Here is a 7924-nt window from a genome sequence, read left to right as displayed (position 1 = left end):
TTATGCATAAAAAATTAATTTTTCTGAAAACCCACACACAAGAGAAACAAGAAATTAAAAAACGAAAGTCGTGATGAGAATGTGCTCACGCAACAGGCGGGTTTTTTCTACTCTTTATTATGTTTTCCACGAGTAATATAAAAACTACGTGCCCCATTAAAAAGTGATTCATAATAAATGTCTACATATTTTTCAAATGCACCATTTCTGCCTTCTCATCTTTTTCCGTATTTTGCATGTGATTGAAGTTCTGAATCATCATTAGGATAAATTCGTCGTCTTTTTGAATACCATAAATATCCCTACAGAGAATCAATGAAAGAAATAATTCGAGAATGCATGCAGCGATACGGTTTGCATATTTTACCCATACCATAATTACTCAAACAATATTACCGCTTCAGTCATATTTTCTAATAGATATTTCTAAACATAAGATGGCTGTCGTAAAACGAATTTGTACGGCTGCGTGAGACAGAATTTGGTTGGGGTAAATCAACCATAAGCACGGCTCCCCTGCGACAAATTTTTAGCGACAATTTAAAAAGACTGTTATATTTAAATATAGATAGCGGGATTTGATTGACGATACACCAATGGATTTTGACTTGTATCCTCTTTATTAATGATCACTTTCTTTTGTCACCTCCCCCCTCCCCCCCCCCTCTCTCCCTCTCTCTATCGATCCGATCTCACTTGGAGGTAGAAAGGTACTACCACGAGAAAGGTGCCTAATCGCCGGTGCTCGCGTTGAATATATTACTCCGTGGTGCCAATACTCGTGCCTCCCTTGTCCGTGCGACCGGTCTACGGTGATATCTCTAATCTTCCAAATGAATGAATTAAGCAAAAATATAAATTTTAAAGTGACATTACGTGACATCTCCCGGGGCGAGAATTCAACGCTACCGTGTTAAGGAACGCGATTTTTCGTTGTCCCCTCCCCCCCGATGAAAGGTGTCAACGCTCCAGTGTTGCATCATGAAAGGTTGCAGTTTCTATTTCATATTGAATTTTTGACGCAACTAGAGAGAGGGACGTTTACAAAACATAATTTTTCATGTTATTCAATACAATGAGTTTCACTGCATTTGTATGATATTTTTTAATTTGCCTCTTCTCGTCATTCTATACAATCCAAGGGTGGAATGTTTAGGGTCTAGTAGCTTGGTTGTTCTAAAGATTCTCGCGATGTTCGTTTTAGGATAAGTGTAGAATCTTTCGTGAAGCGTGCGGAAGAAGTAATGTAATGTTGTGTAGTCTACATTTACAAATTTAATTGGTTATTTGTGTGTGTATTAAAATTATATGTTTACATTGTAATGATATACCTAGTTATATATGGTATGTATATAAAATACAAATCTTGTCATGCATAGGTATACCAATATTTGATACATAATGGTCTTCTGGTAGAAAAGTGTATCGCTTTTTTAAACAATAGATTTATAATATGGTTTCTTCATTTGAGATCTTTTACTTTCGTTAGGCTTATGAATTTCCGTTTGAGATTCGGTTGAAGGAGTTTGCTTGGTTTTCGTCTCAGTGCAGTTGGTCACTCTTTGATTTTCGTAATTACCCGTAAGATTTTTATTATCATATGCAGACTTAATTTCCTCGATTTCGATTGATTCCTCACTTTTGATCTCAGACTGTACATATCTATTGATATTTTTTTAACAAAACGTCGATGTTTGCCTGGAACATTATAAACAGAACATCCTACCAAGCGCATAACGACGCGCTAAAAACCATAATACAGTGCCCAAAAATGTAAATACTCCAATATAAGTAATGCCTGTGTCGATACAGTTAAACCGATTTTTCATTCCGCGTACTTTTCCTATTTCCTAGGCTTTTTCGATTATCTCGTGGAGGCCTAAACCCTGATTTGTCAGATCTGTATTTAGGGTAAGACTGTTATCCCTAAACTCTGTTTTCGATTTAAATTCCGAAATAATTTCTGCAAAATTGACATATTCTCCTTCTTGATTAGTGTGAACAAATAAATCGGTTATATTTAATGCTGTAATGTTTTTAAGGTTTTTCTCTGAAAACTTGTTTACATCTCTACAGTTTTTCACTGTTGTTACTGTAAGTGCGATGGTGTTTGTATTTGCTTTACAACCTGGTTTTAATGCTAGGTTACCCGTGTTTTTTTAAAATGTTTGAAATAGGCTGTTCATCGCTACATGTGATATGCGCTACTTCTTCTATTGGTACCGAAAATATCCAGCGATTTTTTGTTTGTAATTTTTGCCAATAAGGGTGGTTCAGTTGTTCAAGCCTAATTTCGTAGTCTTTAAAGTGTGAAAATTTTTGCGTTGTAATTAGATTGATTTCGCATTTGTTAGATGTCCCTATCTTATGTGAAGGGTGTACGTTTTCGCAAACATATTTGCTATGTAGTGTTTTACATAGTGATAGATCTGGGTAATTAAATTTGAAATATAGGGATCGATCCTTTTGAATTGCTGAATATTCAAATTCTGGTACAATATAAGCATGAGTTTTTGTATCTGCGGGAGTTGATAGCTGTTTATCTGGAAGTGGGGTACTTTTAAACAAATCGTATGTTTCCAGATTCAGAAGCGGAAATTTTAAAATAAGAATAATTTTGTAGTTTTTTTAGTAAATGGAAATGTCAGCGAGTTTTACTAAGTCGTACATTGCGTGAATTTGGAAAGGAATTGGAATTTCTAGATTTGGTTGTGCATTTTGAACTTTTTCTATGCAGTGCATAATTTGTAGAGCTGATAAAAGTTTAGGGTGTACATCACCTTGCCGAGTGAATAATATTGCATCTAGGAGCATTGTGGTATCAAATTCAAATTCTGATATTTGTTTATTCAATGCCGCTAGATGAGAAGCTAATTCTTGATTCAACTGAACAATCCGAATAACATTATTTATTTTTGTATTTTGTTTGTCTGCTTTTTGAGCCACTTCTGAAATTAGTTTTGTAACAGAATTCCATTTTTCGTTGTTTTAACTAAATTTGGATTGGACTATATAGGTAAAAGGACCCCGCACTAAATGTATGGGAAAATGGCTTTCGGTCGATTTAGCTGAAACTTTGCAAATTTTTAAGGTTATAAGTGCCAGATGAAATATCCGTAAAAATTTTTTTTTTAATGGACAGTTTTAGCGCTATGCGGCGCTAAGCAATCAAGATCAGTGAATGGAACGAATTACAACAGATTTTGTTACAAAAGCGATGTCAACATAGAAATCATGGTTCAGATCGTGGTCTGTCATATTTTTGCCTACACCGTTGACGCATATAGTGCGCTTCTTAAAACGATCGATCGCTAAGCGCCCAAGATTTTAACTTTACTAATTCATCACTTGTTTAAAGACAGAAATGGTACTCAAAGTAACATTAGTAACTAGTGTGTACATTCCGATAATTACATTGTGCTGTTCTCAAGAGTGCCGAACGCTAAGCGCTCATGATCAGCGAATAGAACGAATTACAATAGATTTAGTTACAAAAGCGATGTCAACATAGAAATTACGGTTCAGATCGTGGTCTGTCATATTTTCGCCTACACCGTTGACTCATATAGAGCGCTTCTCAAAACGATCAAATGCTAAGCGCCCAAGATTTTAACTTGACTAATTAATCACTTCTTTAAAGGCAGAAATGGTACCCAAAGTAACGTTAGTAACTAGTGCGCACGTTTCGATAATAACAGTGTACCCTTCGCAAGAGGGCCGAACGCTAAGCACCCATGATCAGCGAATAGAACCAATCCCAGTAGCTTTTGCGAAACATTAAACTATTTCTGGCTCTTGATTCGGGTTCGCTTGTTCACCTCTATTAGCAGCGTCTAGAATCCTTTGTAGCTAGGAAGCTTCAGGATACTTTATGTGTTGCTGGTAACGTGCATAACCCAGGAACCATAAAACGCTTGCAATATGTGCGCAAGTGCCAAGAGTTCTGGCCCCTGACTTACATGTGCAGTAATAACCGAGAAGCGTTTCGTTATTGTCTGGTCTTATGTCATCGATCTCATTGAACGCTATCCACAGCTGGCACCTTGTCGCATTTCGGAAACGAGAATATACTCGTACTTTGATCAATCCAGGTTCATTAAGTCGTGTACCTAGTTGAAACTCCTCATCTTCTTCTCGTTGCAGCTTGTCTTGAACGTAAAATGGGACAAGTTCTACTTGATACACGCAAATTGTTATGTCGCGTATTTCTTCCAATGTAAGGCGAGGAAATTGTGGTACTTGAAGTTGATGCAGGCGATTCCAATTTGCATTTCCGTAGCGCATATTGTCCACTTCTACGCGCGCTTGCACAATATTTGGCTCACGAGCTCTCGCTATATATCCTCTTGCAAGCTCTGCTGTAGCGCCTTTCATATCGATAACAGGATGGTATCGATTAATTATGGCACCAGCAATACGAAAGAAGTCCCTTAGATTGTATATATGATCCATCGGAATGGTTTTCTCGAAGAACTTGAAAATGGACTTTATGTGGCCATTTCTGGATTCCACTATCCATTTAGATTTCGTTATTAGCCGAGCTTCGTTTGCTTCTTCCGTTACCAATTGACTCTGTCCTTGTTGGAGAAATGGTGGTATCTTGGACACAATTCCTAAGCGTTCTAAAAGTGGTTAGGCATCTCTGTATCCACGGTCCTCTATGAAAATATCACCAATGTCGAAAAATTCTCTCATACCTTCCACATCTCTTTCAAATTCGTTAATGAGCATTTGTGCGTCATTGTTTTGTGAGTCAAAAAAATATGGTCCTTGTATTTCAAGTATGTATCTGCCTGTAGCAACAATGAGAGCAGGTTTTACCAAATGAAGTCCTTTGTGTTTGCAGAATGACTGTCGAAGTACGCGAAAGTTACTGCTCTTCTGCATGTAAGCATAAGTTTCATCGAAGATAGTAATAGCTCTGGGAATTTCTGGTTGTGAATTATAAAGTTCATTGGCCAATGATGTCACGTGTCATTCAATGAATTCCTCTCCGCTTATCGCATTAAATCCAATGTTACCAGGCACAAATCGCTGCATTAAAGACTCTCTTACAGTAGAAATGGCCATGCTTGTAGCTTGCTGGATCGAATAATGAAAAATCACTTTTAGAAATTAATCAGAAAGACCTTGACGTATTTTGCAAAGGAAAGTCAGCAGATCTTTTTTCCTCACGTATCTGGCACCATGTCCATGTAACTTCAGAATAGGATCACAAAATGCATACTATTCTCTAAATTGTTCCTTTGTTATAGGAGCAATAGCTTTAAACTCTTCATCAGTGAAATTATCCTCATTATTAAACGCCGCGGCCGCATGAACATTTACTTCGTTACGAAGTTGCTGCAAAAACAGAAGTAACTGCTGTCCCGGAATCCTATACGGTCTATTAATCGCTTATAGTCCAGAAAGCAAGTGGCCTAATATGAAACCATGTTCATCCAAATGATTTAAGCATGCTCTTGTTTCTTCTGGAATGAAAATGTCCATGGCAATAAAAGCGTTAACTCTACATTCAACTGAAAGCCTTGGAGTATTAACATCAGCATTACAGAACATGCACGTTTGCCTGCCAGTTAGTGTAAGAACATTCAGTCTTAAACAGCCTGGGTCACGTTGGAGCTCCTCTATCTCATTGCGAATCGATTGATTGCAATTGAGACATAACCTACTCTCATTGGCGACTTCAAGTGGTGGTCTTCGAAGTTAAAGGCGTCTAAAAATTGCAATGTTTTGCATATCAGGATTATTATTTCCATTAATTCGAGCCATTTGTCCTGGTTGATAGACTCTATCGCACACATAGCAATTAACTCGAACTTTGAATGCCATTTTTTAAAACATAAGAGAAACAAGCTCTTATGGTCTTGAAAGGCAAAGGAATGTATTAATAAGACGAAAGAAAAATTCAGAAACAACAAAATAAAACAAATAAACACAAGAAACTAAACAGAAAAAGGGAATAAGAAATACAATACAATTAATACAGAAGGGAACAGATAGGAATGTTTTTTCCTAAGCTTACCAATAAAATTACTATTTTGTATTGAAATTTTCATGAAAATGTTGAAATTTCAATAAAAGTATTAAAATCTCATTAAAAATATTAACACTAAAGTAGAGAATATTGAACCATAATAAAATGTTATTCTGACATTTTAATGAAAGTATAAGAATTTCAACGAATGTATTGAAACCTAATTGAAAGTATTGCGATTTCATTGAAAGTATTGAAACTTAAGTACAGAATACCTAATCTTACTAAAATTTTGTATTGAAATTTTCATTAAAATTTTAAAATTTCAATGAAAGTATTGCAAACTAAGTACAGAATACCTAATCTTAGTTAAATTTTGAATTGAGATTTTGTTGAAAGCATTTTCTTAATCTTATCGCATAGTCTTTTGACATTTCGATTAAAAGTCTTTAACTTCTCCTTCAGTTCAAGATGCTTTTTCGTGCACTTCCTTTGAGGATTAATTTGCATCAGCAATATAGAATTAAAAGCAGTAACTTAATTATAAATGCCACATAGGTTATAAGTATACATAATATAATTCTTCAATTGTTTATATTTACCGTTGTATGAATTTTAAGGTTTTGAAAATTTTATTTGGGTAAAACAGCCCAAAAACGTAGTAACATAGAAAATTTATCAGCATGCTTATCAAAACGTTTTTTGTTTTAATCAACATTCTTTTCTGCACTTCCACGCATTAGCTAACATTGGCGTCGTACAGTGTTTGACCTATAAAGAATTATACATTATTTCTTGAAAAATTTATTCAAGAGCTTTGAACTTAATAAATTCTACTTTTAAAAACTCATCAAATATGTAGTTTTATATTTATAATTGTACCTTTTATCATCAGGACTGGTGTTGCAACATCAATCAAATATTCTATCTCATGATCAGTAAGTGTGTCCTGAAATGAAATCATTCGATTAATTATAAGCAAAATATTTTGATAGTTGAAGCCTCGGCTGAAATAACATTGTATCAACACATATTTTGTATCTTTGGAGTTCTATATACATAAGTTTTTCTTTTAACTGTTTCTCTATTCTGCGGACGCGCGGCGATGTATAAATTCGAAAATTGAATTGGGTAAGAAATGTCAAAATAGTCAAGGTTATATTCTTCGGAAATGTACCTTTCAATAAGTCTAACATTAAAGTTTTGAATAAACGTAAAAATAGAAAATTAAATTTATTAGAATGACACACATGAAAGAATAAAAGGGCTAGAGAGGCTGGAGTAAAACATTCAAAACCGGTAATAGAAAATATAATATTCAAAAATAATAAAATAAATAAATGACTGATAAATAATAATCAGAAATTGTACTTAAAAATACTGTTTAAATTATTTTTATAATAAAATAAAAATAAAACTTTAAATTACAATTAAACGAATAATTAAGTGTTTTTCTTTCCTTTCTTTTAATAAAAAGACGAAAAATTATATTTGTATTTTTTACAATATGTGCAGGACCAAATTTGTAAAAGATCTAACCTAATTATTTTTATATTTATTAATTGAAATTTGCCAAATTCAATTTTGAAATTTTTTGTCGAGACTCTTAAGCGAATGTAATTTTCTAATCTCATCCATTAAAAATTCGAAATTAGATCTAGATATGTATACTTACCAGGTTAATTGAGATATATGCGGTATAAATGAAAGTAAATAACCTCGACTATTTTGACTTTTAATTCCGAATTCAATTTTTTAAATTTCGATCGCAGCTCTTCTGCGGAATAGAGAAACAGTTAAAAGAAAAACTCATGTACATGGAAGTCCATGGAAACAAAATATGTCTAGAGAAGTCTAGAGCGGAGGGAGAGATGGGTCAGAGAAAATCAACAGTTTCTCTCTGACCCATCTCGACTCTTCCAAGACCCTCCAGTTACTGTCGAACAC

The sequence above is a fragment of the Belonocnema kinseyi genome, chromosome 5 (assembly GCF_010883055.1).
Source record: "Belonocnema kinseyi isolate 2016_QV_RU_SX_M_011 chromosome 5, B_treatae_v1, whole genome shotgun sequence".
In the NCBI taxonomy this organism is placed as follows: domain Eukaryota; kingdom Metazoa; phylum Arthropoda; class Insecta; order Hymenoptera; family Cynipidae; genus Belonocnema; species Belonocnema kinseyi.
Note: the sequence above shows the minus strand (reverse complement) of the source record.